This window comes from Mobula hypostoma, chromosome 28, assembly GCF_963921235.1.
Source record: "Mobula hypostoma chromosome 28, sMobHyp1.1, whole genome shotgun sequence".
Taxonomy (NCBI): Eukaryota; Metazoa; Chordata; class Chondrichthyes; order Myliobatiformes; family Myliobatidae; genus Mobula; species Mobula hypostoma.
This window is the reverse complement of record NC_086124.1, coordinates 4,702,538-4,720,932: the sequence shown is the minus strand read 5'-3', so window position 1 is coordinate 4,720,932 and position 18,395 is coordinate 4,702,538.

Below are 18,395 nucleotides of genomic sequence, written 5' to 3'. Positions count from 1 at the left end.
ACATTTCAGTACATAATAATAAAAACTGCAGGTTACAGTAAGTATATATATGCATTAGTAAGCAGTGCAAAAAGAAATTGAGAAACAGAACTTAACTGTTTTAATTCAGTCCTCGCACAGTCTCGGGATGGGTTTGATTGTAAGTTCAATCTTTTTTCCTCTAATAAATTCATAAAAAGGTAAGATAATTCAAATTGTTGATTAACAAAGTCATAGTCATAGAAAGGTACAGCTCAGAAACAGGCCCTTCAGCCCATCTAGTCCACGCTGAACCATTTAAACTGCCTACTCCCATCGACCTGCACCGGGACCACAGCCGCCCATGTATCTATCCAAAGTGTTGAAATTGAGCTCACATGCACTCCTTGTACTCATAGTCATACAGCACAGAGACAGGCCCTTCGGCCCATCCTGCTCATGCCAACCATTTTGCTCATCTACTCTAATCCCATTTATCTGCACTAGGACCATTTCCTTGTACTCATATAACACACAGTAGAACGTGGAACAGTAGAGCACAGCACAGGTGCTTTGGCCCACAATGTTGTGCCAGTATTTTAACCTACTCTAAGATCAATCTAACCCATTCTTCTCACATTGCTTACCTTCTTACTGCCCATTGCTCCATTAGCGTTTAGGGCAGCAATGAAGGTCATCTATCTCTGGGCTTCCTTCATCATGTCAGTAGATTCCTCTCAGTTTTCATTATGTCAGTTAGACAAGTCGCAGGGGGAGACCCAGGAATAAGACCAAAAGACCATAAGACATAGGAGAAGAATTAGGCCGTTCAGCCCATCGAGTCTGCTCTGCCATTCCATCATGGCTGATCCCAGATCCCACTCAACCCCAGTCATCTGTCTTCTCGCCATATCCTTTGATGCCCCGACCGATCAAGAAACAATCAACTTCCACCTTATATATATATACACTGACTTGGCCTTCACCGCAGTCTATGGCAGAGCATTCCACAGGTTCACTACTCTCTGGCTAAAAGAATTCCTCCTTACCTCTGTTCTAAAGGGTCGCCCCTTAATCTTGAGGCTGTGCCCTCTAGTTCTGGTTACCCCCACCATAGGAAATATCCTCTCCACATCCACCCTATCTAGTCCTTTCAACATTCGGTAGGTTTCAATGAGATCCCCAAGCATTCTTCTAAATTCCAGTGAGTACAGGCCCAAAGCTGCCAAACGCTCCTCATATGTTAACCTCTTCATTCCCAGAATCATCCTCGTGAACCTCCTCTGGACTCTCCAATGACAACACATCCTTTCTGAGATATGGGGCCCAAAACCGTTGACAATACTCCAAGTGCAGCATGATTGATTTCTTATAAAGCCTCAACATTATCTCCTTGCTTTTATATTCTATTCCCCTTGAAATAAATGCAAACATTGCATTTGCCTTCTTTACCACAGACTCAACCTGTAAATTAACCTTCTGGGAGTTTTGCACAAAGTCTCTTAAGTTCCTCTGCACTTCTGATTTTTGAAGTCTCCCCATTTAGATAATAGTCCGTGCTATTGTTCCTTTTACCAAAATGCATTATCATACATTTCCCAATACTGTAGCACTCAGATGTAGAAAGATGCTTCATTGCTGTTTCCGTAGCAATTTTGTTTTACCAGTCAGGGTTGTTAGTCCTGAGCTGAACCCACGAACCTGGAAAACAGGTGGACCACTCTTTGTCTGGTCTCTACCTTTTGACCTGTTTGCCTTGGGTGAACCTACCCAGAGCCAAAGCAGAAAGCCCTGACTCCAGTCAACATAGCTGTCTGGGTCATTGGGGCACACAAGCCTCCAAACCCTACGATAAGGTTCTGGTCTTCTTGAAGGTCCTTCCCACATAGCCCTTCATTTTCTCCTTCACCCTGCACCTTCTGAACTGCCCCCAGACACTCCAGCCAATTCTGTTCTGCCTTCATACCTGCTAGTGTCCCCTTCCAATCAACTTTGACCAGCTCTCCCTCATGCCTCTGTGATTCCCTTTACTCCTCAGTAATACTGATACATCCGACTTTATCTTCTCCCTCTCAAACTGCAGGGTGAATTCTCTCATATTATGATCACTGTTTCCTAAGGGTTCCTTTACCTTAAGCTCCCTAATCAAATCTGGTTCATTACACAGCACCCAATCCGGAATTGCCTTCCCTTAGTGGGCTCAACCACACAAGCTGCTCAAAAATGTCATCTCGTAGACATTCATCAAATTTGCTTTTTTGGGATCCAGCACCAAGTGGATTTTCCCGATGTACCTGATATTGAAATCCCTATAACTTACATAACATTGCCTTTATTGCCTGCCTTTTCTGTTTCCTGGTGAAATTTATATCCTGCATCTTGGCAGCTGTTCGGGGGCTGTATATAACTCCCATCAGGGTCCTTTTACCGTTGCTGTTTGTTATCTGTACTCACAAGGATTATACATCTTCCAGTCCTTTTTGCTGAAGATTTGACTTGTTACTTTTTACCAATGGAGCCACCCAGAGTCTGATCAGAGTTTTAGAGAGATGCAGTATTACCTCATGGCTCCTGAACTCAATCCCCCAGTTAATGAAGGCCAACACACCATACACTTTCTTAACCACCCGATCAACTTGTACAGAATCCTTATGGACAAGGACTTCAAAGTCCCTCGGTTCCTCCACATTGCTAAATCGAGGTCAAGTTCAAGTTCAGTTTATTGATTCTATGATTCCACCCTCTCCTCTGCCAGTGCATTCCAGATTGCAGCCTCACTCTGTGTAAAGGACCCCTCATATCCCCTTTAAAACCTACTCCTCTTCCCCTCAAAGTCAAAAGTACAAAGTACATTTATTATCAAAGTACGTATGCTATACACACCCTTGAGATTTGTCTCCTTACAGGCATCCACGAAACAAAGGACCCATTAAAAGAAGACCCTCAAACACCCGATGTGCAGAGGGAAAAAAAAAGCAATTCCTGCAAACAATAAAAGTAAACAAATAACATTCGGGACTGAAGTTCGGGAGAGGGAGTCCACAGCCAAGAAACTAGTCATAGTCAATCCAAGGGCACATAAGTTGCAACCTCATAACTCCCCCCAGGGTCTTTTTACCCTTGCAGTTTCTTATCTCTAACTGCAAGGGTTCTACATCTTCTGATCCTATATCACCTTTTCCTCAGGATTTGATTTCATTTGTTTTTTTTTACCAATAGAGTCACTCATACCATTTTGTTTTTGGCACCCCTTCGATGGGACACTTGTTTCAGGATTTCCGCGCACCAGAGCACAAGTCACTGGTGATGGACTGGGTCCGATTTTGGTCACCACACTCGTGAAGCCGTATGGGTCACTGGGGCAAGCTCTGCCTCTCTGTACTCCGGCTGGAGAACAGGCGATCCCGGGGCAGGGGTGGGGGTACACATTTAAACTTTTCAAATGTTGTATATTTTTTATTTAGGGATACAGTACGGGGACAGGCCCTACCAACCCAATGAGGTTGTGCTGCCCAATTACACCCTGTTGACCAATTCATCTACTAACCCTTAGGTTTTTGGAATGGGGGATAAAGCCGGAGAGAACATGCAAACTCCTTAGGGACTGGGGCGAGAAATGAACCCCAATCACTGGCACAGTAACAGCGTGCCACTGTGCCATACGCTCATTTGTAGTGAGACACCGAGAAGATATGATAAATGTATGTTTTTGTTTGGAGATTAGATTAGATTATGAGGACAGGCAGTCCTCTTTTATTGTCATTTAGTAATACATGCATTAAGAAATGATACAATATTCCTCCGGTGTGATATCACAGAAATACAGGACAGACCAAGGCTGAAAAACTAACAAAAACCACATAATTATAACATATAGTTACAACAGTGCAACAATACCATAACTTGATGAAGAACAGGCCATGGCACAGTAAAAAAGTTCAAAGTCTCTCGAAAGTCCCACATCTCACGCAGACGGGAGAAGGAAGAAAACTCTCCCTGCCATGCCCGACCACAGTCTGACTCTGAGTCGTCCGAAAACTTTGAGCCTCTGATCAGCCCTCCGACACCGAGTACCGAGCACCATCTCTGCCCAACGCTTCGACCTCAGCCTCGGTCGCCAGCAGCAGGCAAAGCCGAGGATTTTGGGGCCTTCCCTCCGGAGATTCTCGATCGCACAGTAACAGCAGCAGCGAACCGGACATTTCAGAAATTTCTCCAGATGTTCCTCTGTGCCTTCTCACGTCTGTCTTCATCAAATCAGAACTGTCCACGGCCCCTATTTAACAGATATGATATCATTTCACCGGAGAGCTGCGCGCACTGCATCGTGCCGCCATCTTCTCCTCCCGCCTTTGATGCCTGATACATCATGGTAACAGGACTTTCTGGCCAAAAAAGCCCATGCCACCCCATTGTAGCCATCTGACCAATTAACCTACCAACCTGTACATCTTCGGACTGTGGGAGGAAACCGGAGCACCCGGAGGAAACCCAGGCGGACACATAAACTCCTCACAAACATCTGAACACAGGTCGCTGGCACTGTAAAGCATTACACTGTCATATATATAGTGTATCAGGCTGTACGCTATCATACCAGCCCAATCATTTGTGCTGAAGATACCTAGAGGATGTGATTAATATCACAAACATGAGAGAACCTGCAGATGCTGGAAATGCAAAGCAACACACACAAGATGCCGGAGGAACTTAGCAAGCCAGGCAGCAAAGAGTAAACGGTTGATATTTTGGGCCAAAGCACTTCTTCGGGGCTGGAAAGGAAAAGGAGAAGTCAGAGGAAGAAGGTGGGAGAAGGTGAAGAAGAAACACGAGGTGGCAGGTGATAGGTGAACCCGGGAGAAGGGGAGGGGGTGAAGTAAAGAGCTGGGAAGTTGGTTGGAGGGGCAGCACCTTGTATTCTGTCTGGGTAACCTCCAACCTGGTGGCATGAACATTGATTACTCGAACTTCTGGTAATTCTCCCCCACTTCACCATTCCCCATTTCTCCATTCACTTTCCTCTCTCACCTTATCCGCCCATCACCTCCCTCTGATGCTCCCCCTTTCCCTTTCTTCCACAGTCTTCTGCCCTCTCCTATAAGATTTCCCCCTTCTCCAGCCCTGTATCTCTTTCTCCAATCAGCTTCCCGGCTCTTTACTTCACTCCTTCCCCTTCTCCCGGTTTCACCTTTCACCTACCATCTTATACTTCTTCTTCCCCTCCCCCCACCCTCTTACACTGATGTCTCCCCTTCCTTTCCAGTCTCGATGAAGGGTCTCGGCCTGAAACGTCAACTGTTTATTCACTGCGATAGATGCTGCCTGACTCGCTAAGTTCCTTAAGTATCTTGTGTTTGTTGATGTGATTAACATCTTTTTTTGACTTAGTTATGAAGTATGAACAGGAATTCACTCTCCATAGGATGGATGGGCCCAGAATCAATCAACTTCATCAACAGGGAATTCAAAAGGAACATGAGCGAGAATAATCTGCTCAAAGTTCAAAGTAAAACCAGGGTGCCAGATCAAATCGTGGGGGCAGGTGTTGTAAAGACCTCAGACAAAGTCAGGAATCAAAAGGTTGAGCATAGCAGGACTAGTGTCCTGAGCTGCATATATTTCAATGCAGGAAGTATGGTAGAAAAGGCAAATGAGTTCAGGGCATGGATCAACACCCGTGACGTTGTAACCATTAGTGAGACTTGGTTGCAGGCGGGTGAGAACCGATGGCCTAGTACTGCGGGTTCCATTGTTTTAGACCTGATAGAGCAAGAGAGGTTAAAAGAGAAGGGGTTGGAAGACAGAAAAAAACGCTGGAGGAACTCAGCATAATTGGCTGATTAGATATTTGCATTAATGAACAGGTGTACAGGTGTACTTAGAAAAGTGACTACAGGTGTCACACACAAAACGCCGGAGGAACCCAGAAAGTCCGGCAGCATTTATGGAAAAGAGTGAACAGTCGACGTTTTGGACTGAGATCCTTCTTCAGGACTGAGAGGGAAGGGGGAAAGGTGTCGGAACAAAAAGGTGGGAGGAGGGGAAAGAGGCTAGCTGGAAGCTGGTAGGTGAAGCCGAGCACTTGGAAAGGTCAAGGACTGGAGCAGAAACAATCTGACAGGAGAGGAGAGGGCACAATTGGAGAAAGGGAATGAGGAGGGGACAGGGTATTAGGCGGAAGTGAAAGTTCAGAATGGGGAACAGAGAGGGGGTGGGGGAAGATTTGTTCATCAGAAGAAGAAATTGACATTCATAGCACTAGATAGGGTGGAATGTTTCCTGTGGTGGGGTTGCCCAGAACTCGAGGGCACAGTCTCAAAATTAAGGGGCGACCTTTTAGAATAGAGATAAAGGGGAATTCTTTCAGCCAGACAGTAGTGAATCAGTGGAACGCTCTGCCGCAGACAGCTGTGGTGGCCAAATCTGTGCGTATATTTAAAGCGAAAGTTGATCATTTCCTGATTGGTCAGGGCATCAAAGGTTATAGCGAGAGGGCAGGTGTGTGGGGTTGAGTGTGATCCAGGGTCAGCATGGTAGAATGGTGGAGCAGACTTAAAGGACTGAATAGCCTAATTCTGCTCCAATATCTTATGGCCTTATGCGATCAGGTTAGAGGTTACCAAAACAGAATATAAGGTGTTGCTCCTTCACCTGGAGAGTGGCCTCATCTTAACACGAGAAACGCATGGACCGGCATGTCAGAATGGGAATGGGAATGGGAATTAAAATGTTTGGCCACCAGGAAGTCCCACATGTGGTAGATGGTGCGGAGGGATGCTTGACAAAGCGGTGCCCCACCTTACGACAGGTCGAACAAAGACATAATAGACGACCCCAGCAGATTCACAGGTGAGGTGTTGCCTCACCTGGAGGAACTGTTTGGGGCCCTGAATGGAGGTGAGGGAGGAGGTGTATGGGCAGGTGTAGCACTTTGGCTTCTGGCAGGGATAAGTGCCGGGAGGAAGATTAGTGGGGAGGGATGGATGGACAAGAGAATTGTAAAGGGTGCGATCCCTGCAGAAAGTAGATGGGGGGAAAGATAAAGATAAGTTTAGTGGTGGGATCCTTTTGGAGGTGGCTGATATTGCGGAGGATAATGCGTTGGATGCAGAGGATGATGGAGCAGTAGGTAAGGCAAGAGGGTCTAGTCAGGGAAAATATCTCAGTCAGGATGGACTGGAGAACTTGTCTAATGAGGCATTATGAGAGGACCTGAGAAATAAAAAAGGTGTGACCACGTCAATGAGGTTATATTACAGACCACCCAATAGTCGAGGGATTTAGAGGAACAAATTTGTAGCGAGATCGCAGACTATTGCAAGAGCTTAGGGTTATTATAGTAGGTGATTTTAACTTTGCACTTATTGTCTGGGACTCCCATACTGTAAGAAAGACTAGATGGGATGGAGTTTGCCCATTGTGTTCAGGAATTTTTTCTTAATCAGTCCCAATAGAGGGTATGTAATACTTGATCTCCTATTAGAGAATGAGACAAGGCAGGTGATAATGGTTTAAAATCATCGAGGTGAGAGCGGAAGGTGAGCAGGCGTTCAGCACGGTCTACCTGCTCCTCGCTCACTGCTGCCGGAGAAAGGTGTCTGTGTGTGTTGGTCTCTCTTTCTCCCCCTTGCAAGGTTTAATTGATGCGGTTTGTGGAGTTGGACTCTGTAGTTCATGCTATGATGTGTTTCTGGTTTCTGGTCACTCCTTTTTTGTTGCAATTTTGTACGATTTTTATTGAAGCATTTTCAGATGACGGAACTAGATTGAACTGAATTGAGCTGAACTGAAGATGTCTGGGTTCTTTTGATACTGTGGTTTTGCTGCTTGCGTGATTTGATTCTTTTTTTGCATGTGGTGGGGGGAGTTGATGTTTTTTCTTTGAACGGTTTCTATGGTGTTTCTTTGTTTCATGGCTGTCTGTGGGAAGTCGAATCTCAGGGGTGTATACTGCACACATACTTTGATAAGAAATATACTTTGAATCTTTGACTTCTGGACATCTGTTCAACCTTTGAGCTTCGATTCCTAGCTTCGATCCCTGGCCCAAATGACTATTCAGAATCAGAATCAGGTTTAATATCGCCGGCAAATTTATTAACTTGGCGGTAGCAGTACAATCGAAAAAATAAGTAAATTAATTACAGTAAGTATATTAAATTAAAAATAGTGCAAAAACAGAAATAATATTAAAAAAAGTAGGGTAGTATTCAGGGGTTCAATGCCCATTCAGAAATCAGATGGCAGACAGGAAGAAGCTGTTCCTGAATCATTGACTGTGTGCCTTCAGGCTTCTGTACCTCCTTCCTGATGGTAACGATGAGAAGAGGCTGTTATCCCCATTTGGTTCACAAGCCTGATGGCTGAGGGTAGTAACTGTTCTTGAACCTGGTGATGTGACAGCCTCTTAAATGCCAATATTGTATCTGCTGCCACCACTACCCTATAGCAAACCGTTCCAGGTTCCTCCCACTCTCTGAGTAAAAAAAACTTGCCCCACACATTTCCTGTAAAATCTCCCTCTCTCATCTTAAGCACATGTCGTCTGGTACTTGACACCTCTACTCAGGGAGATTCTCGCTGACTAATCTTCCGAGGTAGACTTCCCAACGACCTTGGAAACTAAAAGACGATTAAAAGCATCAACTCACAGTTTCTTATAGAACACTGATATAGTTTGAGGAGATTCAATACGTCACCAAATACTCCAGCAGGTGTCTACAGATGAACCGCGGAGAGCATTCTAACTGGTTGCATCACCGTCTGGTATGGGCGGGAGGGGGGTGGGGCGTAACTGCACAGGATGGATAAAGGGTCGGGGGATTGTAAATTCAGCTCGCTGCGTCATGCGCGTGGGACTCCCCATCATTGAGGACATCTTCAAAAGGCAATGCCTCAAAAAGGTGGTATCCATCATTAAGGACCCTCATCACCCAGGGCATGTCCTCTTCTCATCAGAAGCCTGAAGACACATACCCAACATCTTAGGAACAGCTTCTTCCTCTCTGCCATCGGATTTCTGAACAGACAATAAACCCATGAAAACTACTTCACTATTTTTGCACTAATTATTTAATGTTACACACAGATTTATAATATTTCTAATTAGTAATTTATAATATATTTTACATATTACACTGTATTGCTGACGCAAGACAACAAATTTCATGACATATCTCAGTGATATAAACCTGATGCTCTCTTCTTGCTGCTGCCATCAGGAGAAGGTTACGATCCTCAGGACTCACACCACCAAGTTCAGATACAGTTACTACCCCTCAACCATCAGGCTCCTGAACCAAAGGGGATAACTTCACTTACCCCATCAATGAAATATTCCCTCAACCAATGGACTGGCTTTCATGGACTCTTGATCTTACATTCTCGATATTTATTGCTAACTTGTTCATGATTATTCTTTCTTTCTTTTTCTATTTGCACAGTTTGTCATCTTCTGCATGCTGATTGAACGCCAAAGTTGGTGCGGTCTTTATTGATTCTAACTGGTAATTATTCTACTATGGACTTGTTGAGTATGCCCGCAAGGAAATGAATCTCAAGGTTATATATGAATGTACTTTGATAATAAATTTATTTTGAACTTAGATTTTGAAAACACAGAATAGTACAGCACAGGAACAAGCCCTCCAGCACATGATGCTGCAACAAACTAATTAAACTAGCAACGAAATAAAGAACTAAACCAATCCCTTCTACCAATACAATGCTCATGCCATCCCGTTTTCTGCACATTCATGTGTCTGTCTAAGAGCCTCTTAAAAACCTCTGCGCTACTTGCCACCACCTCCACCCCAGGAAGTGCATTCCAGAGAACTCCACGCACTGTGGACAAAAGACATACCCAGCACATCTCCTTTCAACTTAGCTCCATCTCACCTTAAATGCCTGCTCCCTAATATTAGACGTTTCGAGCTGGGATAACAATACCAGGTGTGTAATTCTTTCTATGCTCATTATTCTGCAATGGTCTGACAGGTCTCCCCTCAGCTCCAGAAAAAACATATCAATTTTTATTTATTTATAAGACCATAAGATATAGGAGCAGAATTAGGCCATTGGGCCCATCGAGTCTGCTCTGCCATTTCATCATGGCTGATCCGTTTTCCCTCTCAGCCCCAACCTCTTGCCTTCTCCAGTATCCCTTCAGGCCATGATTAATCAAAAATCTATCAACTTCTGCCTTAAATATACCCGATGACTTGGCCGCCATAGCCAAATGTGGCAACGCTTTCCACAGATTCATCACTCTCTGGCTGAAGAAATTCCTCCTCATCTCCTTTCTAAATGGACCTCCCTCTATTCTGAGGCTATGACTCTGGTCTTAGACTCTCCCACCACAGGAAACATTCTCTTCACATCTGCTTTAACCAGGCCTTTCACTATTTGACAAGTTTCAATTAGGTCACCCCTCATTCTTCTGAATCTTGTGAATACAGGCCCAGAGCCATCAAAGACTCTTCATATGACAAGCCATTCAATCCTGGAGTCATTTTCAAGAAACCCTTTTGAACCCTCTCCAATGTCAACACATCCTTTCTAAGGTAGGGGGCTCAAAACTCTTCACCATACTCCAAGTGAGGCCTCATCAGTGCTTTATGAAGCCTCAACATTACTTCATTTCTAGTCGTCCTGAAATGAATGCCAACTTCACATTTGCCTTCCTCACCACAGACTCAACTTGCCAAGTAACCTTTAGGGAATCCTGCACAAGGACTCCTAAGCCCCTTTACGGATTAATTGATTGATTGAGATACAGCTTAGAATAGGCCTTTCCTGGCCTTTGAGCCGTGCCACCCAGCAATCCTCTGATATAATCTGAGGCTAATCATGGGACAATTCACAATGACCAATTAATCTACCAACCGGTAGGTCTTTGGAGCGTGGGAGGAAACCGGAGCACCCAGAGGAAACCCACACAGTCACAGGAAGAACGTAGAAACTCCCTACAGGCAGTGGCGGGAATTGAACCCGGACCGTCTGTACCATAAAGCGTCGTGCTAACCACTACGCAAATGTGCCGCCTCTTGCTCCACGTTTACACCAAGAGAGTTTTTGTTCAAACTATAATTATGTTCTGAAAGGTTTCGATAAGTAGGTTTCCTTTCTTCAACTATAGAACGGGATTATCGCTTCCAGGTATGTTTTGAGTTCCTTCGAGGCGATTTTTCTCATTTCCAAACATGCCTGAGAAGGAATTCATGATTAGTTCTGTGAACATCTGGATTAGGTGGTCCCGCAGTTCTGCTGGGGAGGGTGTCCAGTATTTAGATCCAGTAACCGTGAAGATTTAATGATCTGTAGAGTACAGGCCCTTTGGCCCATCCAGTCCATGCTTGACTGTTATTCTGCCTAGTCCCATTACCCGCACCTGGACCATAGTCCTCCACGCACTTATCCAAGCTTCTCGTAAATGTTGAAATCAAACCCGTGTCCGCCAGTTCTACTGGCAGCTCATTCTGCACTCTCACCACCCCCAGAGTGATTAAATTCTCCCTCAGGTTTCCTTCAATATTTCACCTTTCACCCTTAACCCATGACCTTTAGTTGTAGTCTCACCAAATCTCATTGGAAGAAGCCTGCTTGCCATTTTGTTGAAGTGGAAGGATACATCGGCTCCCATTTTGTCACAATGGTTCTCTCAAGTGATGCTATGTCTTAGTTTGGAGAAAATTAGAAGTCGAACTTTTGAACCTATGTTTGATTTTGAGAAAAGATAGCGTTCATTTGCTCGTTACTATCATTTGAGTTAATTGATAGATTTCCTCCATGATCTAATTGTAAATTTTTGGTACATTTTTTTTCTTGCTGGCGGTTTGATGTTTATCTTCAGAAGCTTTTTGTATGACGCATGGCTCCGGGGTTGAACACCTAATGGGTTTTTTTTTCTCACTTTTCCTCGCTTAGTAGGGGGTTTTTTCCTCTTTTTTTTTGTCACCAAAATTTTTTCAATCTTTAAAACAATGTGTTTTTTCTTGAGACATTGTAAGTGTTGCCTACTTCGTTGTACTCGTGTTAATTTTGGATTATAAAAATAAAAAGATTTGAAAAGAAAGGAAAAAGCCTGCTTGCATTTACCCTATCTACAGCCATAAATGGAAATAGGTTCCAGGCTGGCACAATATGCAGCTCGAAGGGGAACCTGTGCGTGGTGATATTCCCACAGGGCTGCTGCCTTTGTCCTCCGCAGTGGGAGAGGCTGAGGGTTTGGGATGTGATTTGCAGGAGGGTTCCAGAGAAGCAACTACAGGGCCTTCTGTCGATAGGTTATATTCTAGTCAGGAGGGCTTGAATATAAAAGCAAGGATGTAATGTTGAGGCTTTATAAGGCACTAGTGAGGCCTCACTTGGAGCATTGTGAGCAGTTTTTGGCCCCTTATCTAAGGGAGGATGTGCTGACATTGGAGAGGGTTCAAAGGAGGTTCACAAAAATGATTCAGGGATTGAAAGGCTTATCATATGAAGAGCATTTGATGGCTCTGGGCCTCTACTCACTGGAATTCAGAAGAATGAGGGGAGTCCACACTGAAACCTATCAAATGATGAAAGGCCTCAATAGAGTGGATGTGGAGAGGATGTTTCCTGTGGTGGGGGAGTCTAAGACCAGAGAACACAGCCTCAGAATAGAAGGGTGCCCTTTGAGAGTGGTGAATTCGTTGCCACAGGCAGTTGTGGAGGCTAAGTCATTGGGTATATTTAAAGCAGAGATTAGTCAGGGCATAAAGGAACTTGGGGAGATGGCAGGAGATTGGAGCTGAAAGGGAAAATGATGAAATAGTGGAGCAGACCTAATGGCCTAATTCTGCTCCTTTATCTTCTGGTTTTGCAGTTCAGATTGCAATCAGCTGGTGATTAGGGGAATGAATATTTTGGGAGCTGGCCAAGGTGCTGATCAGATTGGCTGTTTTGTCCTGGAGGGTGTCGTGCTTCTTTGGAATCGCTGGAGTTGCACTCATCCAATCAGGTTGGGAGCATTCCATCACATTCCTGACCTGAGTCAGGTGGATACAGTCATGGAGACACCGAGTTACACAATGTAGAATACAGTTCCTTTGGCCCAACTCGTCTACGCCGACCAAGTTGGAATGCCGGATGATGGGGAATGCACTCCGAATGCTGGAAGGACTCAGCAGGTCAGTCTTTTGTGTGTTCCTCAAGATTTCCAGCATCCGCAAAATCCCTCGCGTTTCTGATGGGTGCTGGAAAGGTGTTACAGACTCATTCACTCAGCAGGGGAGTAAACAGCCTCTGGCCACAGTATCTACATTTAGTGACCACCTGCTCATTAATGCAAATATCTGATTAGCCAATCGTGTGGCAGCAACTCAATGCATAAGAGCACGCAGGCTTGGTCAAGAGGTTTGGTTGTTCAGACCAAATATCAGGACGAGGAAGAAATGTGATCTATGCGACTTTGACCGTGGAATGATTGCTGGTGCTAGATGGGGTGGTATGAATATCTCAGAAACTGCTGATCTCCTGGGATTTTCATGTACTACAGTCTCTAGACTTTACAGGGAGTAGTGTGAGAAACAAAAAAGACATCCAGTGAGCAGCAGTTCTGTGAGCGAAAATGCCTTGTTAATGGTGGGGGGGGGGGTTCGGAAGCGAATGGCCATACTGTTTCAAGCTGACAAGAAGGTGACAGTAACTCAAATAACTACACATACAGCAGTGGTGTGTGGAAGAGCATCTCTGAATACACAACATGTCGAACTTTGAAGAGGATGGGCTACAGCAGCAGAAAACCACGAACAATCACTGAGTGACCACTTTATTTGGTATCTAATACTAAGGTGGCCGCTGGGTGTATATGGCTGGTCCATTTTGCACATTGCTCCACCTCTTCAGGACTAGAATTCGAATTTGTAGCAGAGAAATCAAAATTAGAATCGGCTTTATTTCATGGTACTGCTGAACGGATCCTGACCCGGATCTGGGCCGTATCCTCCAAACATCCGGACCTGCATCTCGGTTTTTTTGCACTACCTTACTTTCCATTTTTCTATTTTCTATTTATGATTTATAATTTAAATTTTTAATATTTACTATTGATTTGTAATCTAGGGAGCGGGAAGCGCAGAATCAAATATTGCTATGATGATTGTACGTTCTAGTATCAATTGTTTGGCGACAATAAAGTATAAAGTATATCACTGATATATATTGAGAAACTGGTGGATTTGCAGCAGTAGCAGAGAGCAATACATGAATAATCTGTAAATTACAATTAGGAATATCAAAAATAAATAAATAGATCAAAGGGACCTCAAAAATAGTGAGGTAGTATTCTTGGGCTCAATGTCCTTTCAGGAATCTGATGGCGGAGGGGAGGAATCTGTTCCTAAAATTTTGAGCGTGCGTCTTCAGGCTCCTGTACCTCCTCCAAGATGGCAGCAATGAGAAGAGGGCATGTCCCAGAGGGTGAGGGTCCTTAATGATGAATGGCACCTTTCGAGGCATCACTATTTGAAGATTTCCTCAGTGCTGGGAAAGCTCTTGCCCATGACGGCGTTAGTTCAGTTTACATCGTCTGCAGCTTTTTCCAATCCTGTCTGTTGGTTGACCATATCAGACGGTGGTACAGCTAGTCAGAGTGCTCTCCGCGGTACATCTGTCAAAGTTATCCTGAGTCTTTGGTGGCATATCACTTGTTGTGGCAAATCAGAGATCAGAAGCTTGAGAAGACCTAGCTCACTCAGGTTTGCTGATTGAATAGAAAAGGCAGTGACTCACGGAACTTTGAACAGCGGTAAGTCGGAGATTGGAAGCCTGAGAAGCCAATCAGTGTTCGGGATAGATTGACAAGAACAAACTAAAGTAAGACAGGGGCAAGTGGAGCACCCATGCTTGGAGTGGCCATCATTGGAGTGGTCAGAGTTAGAGTGGAGACATTTGGGCTTTGGCTCTTCGAGGCTCTTCCTTCTTTTTACTTGCTCAGTTAGAACAGCAGGAACGCCAGGCACGATAGCGGAATGCTCCTCTTGCGGGATGTGGGAAGGCAGGGAGGCCTCCAGGTGGCCCTGATGCCAATTACACCTGTGAGGTGCATCCCACCGCTGTGTCTAACACTCTGTGTTACGGAGTTGGAGCTGGAACTGGATGAACTCTGGATCATTCGGGAGGCTTGGGATGGGGGGGTGATAGCTAGGATGTACACAGAGGTAGTTATACGAAGGGTGTAGGGCACAGGAAACTGGTGATACTCAGGAAGGGGAAAGGGGTTGAACAAGCAGTGCAGATACCCCTGTGGCCACCCCTCTCAACGATAGATATATCACTTTGGATGCTGTTGGGGTGGGGGTGGGGGAACGACCTAGCAGAGGACAGTCACAGCGGTCAGGTCTCTGGTGCTGACTCAGAAGGGAAGCGGGGGAGAAGAGGCGAGCTGTGGTGATGGGAGATTTGTTAGTTAGGGGAACAGAAAGGAGGTTCTGTGGATGAGAATGAGATTCCCAGATGGTGTGTTGCCTCCTGGATGCCAGGGTCCAGGGCATCTTGGACCAAATCCTCAGGATTCTTAAGTGGAAGTGTGAACAGCCAGACGTTGTGGTCCATGTAGGTACCAATGACAAGGGTAGGAAGAGTGACAAGGTTCTGCAAAGTGGGTTCCAGTGCTACATTAGAGGGCAGGACGTCCAGGGTTGTGATCTCAGGATTGCTACCTGTGCCACGTGCTGGTGAGGCCAGAACTAGGAAGATTAAGCAACACACACAAAATGCTGGTGGAACGCAGCAGGCCAGGCAGCATCTATTGGAAGAGGTACAGTCGACGTTTCGGGCCGAGACCCTTCGTCAGGGAGATTATATAGTTTAAAACATGGCTAAGGAGTTGGTGTAGGAGGAAGGGCATAAGATTCTTGGATCATTGAGCTCTCTTCCAGGGGAGCTGGGACCTGTACAGAAGAGACGGTTTGCACCTGAACTGGAGGGGGACTAATATCCTAGTGGGAAGGTTTGCTGGAGCTCAGGGTGGAGTTTAGACGAGATTTGTAGGGGGATGGGAGCCAAACGGCCAGAACAGTTAGTGGAGAGGTTCAGCATGGACTAGATGGGCCGAAGGCCTGTTTCTGTGCTGTACTTTTCTATGATTCTATAACTCTACCAAATCTCCTCAAACACCTAATGAAAGGTAGCCGCTGGCGTGCCTTCTTCCTAATTGTCTCAATATGTTGGGTCCACAAATGCTGCCTGGCTCGCTGAGTTTCTCCAATATTTGTGTGCGTTTGCTCACTATATTTTTAGCTGATAAAGCGATCAAGATACCTGGGTTATTACAGGAAGGTGGGATTAGGAATAATGATAGATAATGATCTTATTAAATGGCGGAGTGGGGTTCGAGCAGCCTGCTCTTGTTTCATTCTTGTTCCTTTTTCTGCTTTAATGCTGGTTTGGAATTAATTTTCAGGGAGTTGGGAGCGTGTCTGTGATTAGCAACATGTTGGCAGGCAAACTCCAGCAACTGTGGCACTTCAAGCCCTTTTTGGCACGTGCAGTCAGGTTTACTCGCAGGGCACGTTATCACACACCAGATTCCCTTCAACGTGCTGGCTTGCCTGTAAAAATAAAAGCTCGCGGAATCAAGGCCAGGCCACTCTGTTTCCGCAGAGGTTTATTTATAAAGACAAGCCAGTACTTTGAGGCAACTGTAAGTCACAAACAGCCAGCTCAAACTGTAGCAGAGACTCAAAAACTGTAGATTCAAAAACTCGAAGTACATTCATTATCAAAGTACGTATGCAGTAAACAACCCCGAGATTTGCCCTCCCCACAGACAGGCACGAAACAAAGAAAACCATGGAACCTGTTCATAGAAGGACATCGTTTATTTATTACTATTTAATTATCTATGGTGCGACTGTAACGAAAACCAATTTCTCTCGGGATCAATAAAGTATGACTATGACTATGAATATCAAGCATTCCCCCACACGCAAAAAAGTCACGCAAACGGCGACAAAACAAAAGCACAAAACACAGAATGTAAAACTCAAAGTCAAAAGGCATATTTAGATCTGTTCGGCTTCAGTGTTTGTTACCCGCAGGCCGCCCCGATTGAAAAATCACCCAAAAGTAGTAACAAAAAAGAGCAGCCACAACGAGAACTAGAAACATCATAAACCTGAATGGGAGTCCAGATTTACAATCTCCGTTGACTCCGGCACCAGCTGCCGACAGCATCGAGAGAGAGAGATCACTCGAACTGAAGGAACTTCCCTCGGGAGCAGCCAGCGAGAGAGAACGAAAGAGCGACACGTGCAGACAGCCTCTCTGGCAGCAGTGAACGAGAGGCTGGTAGATGCCCGCCCTCCACTCCAGCCTCGAGGATTTCAAACTTCCTCAGCGTGATCGGCGAGAGGAGGAGTGGATAGTGGGTTCGCACCCTGTCTCCCGGTGTCCTGGCCTCCAAGTTTCACACTTTGGTCATAGCATCGTTGGATTCCGGGCCAAGGTTCTTTCCGAAGTCAGGAGAGAAGCACAAAACTTATCGCTTCAGGAACCAAGCATCAATAGAACAAAAAAAGCTGAAATCAGATGGTGATAGAGGTCTAGTAAGAGAAGGGAGGGAGAAGCAAAAGAAAGATGAAAAAGATGCTTCAGTCTCATGGTCAGCTTTTTGTAGTCAGTACAGTGCAGAAGTGTTAGTCACATATATCTACTAGATTTTCGCACAGTAATGTAGCAATTTTATGTATTGCACTGTACAGCTGCCACAAATTTCATGACATATGTGAGTGATGATAAACCTGATTCTGATATGGGTCTCTATTGTGGACTGAGAGTGGGAAGGGGGCAGGGAGAGGGGAATCATGGGTGGGAAAGGGGGAAGGGAGAGGGGAGGGAGTGGGAAGCACCAGAGAGACATTCTGTAATGATCAATAAACCAATTGTTTGGAATCAAGTGAACTTGCCTGGTGTCTCAGGACTGGGTGCGTTTACACCTGTGCCACCCCCACCCCACCCCTGGCACTCCTTCTCTGCCACCTGTCCCACACCCCCCTACCTCGGAACTCCACCCTCACCATTCCCAACATCTCTTGCTCCCGCCAGATTTACAAACTCTCTCTTCCCTCCACGTCTTAGGCAGCCTAGCTATAGATTTGGGCCTCAGACCTTTGCACAGTACAGTTAGAGAAGTTATGCATAAAGCATAGAGGCTCAATTAAGCCATTCAGCCCATCATGTCTGCCCTGTCATTTCATCAAGGTTGATCCATGTATATTATAGCTTGAGAAATGAAACAATGGCTACTTTATCAAAGTTTTATACTAATCTGTAAGAGCGGCAGTAATCTTCAGTTGCCTGTTTTAATGCTGGCGCACATAGGCCCTATCACATACTGCTTCTCCCACCAATCTCTTCCAATTTCAGCAGACAGGGGAAAGAAGTGCGATCCGTGACCCACCTCGACCACGGTT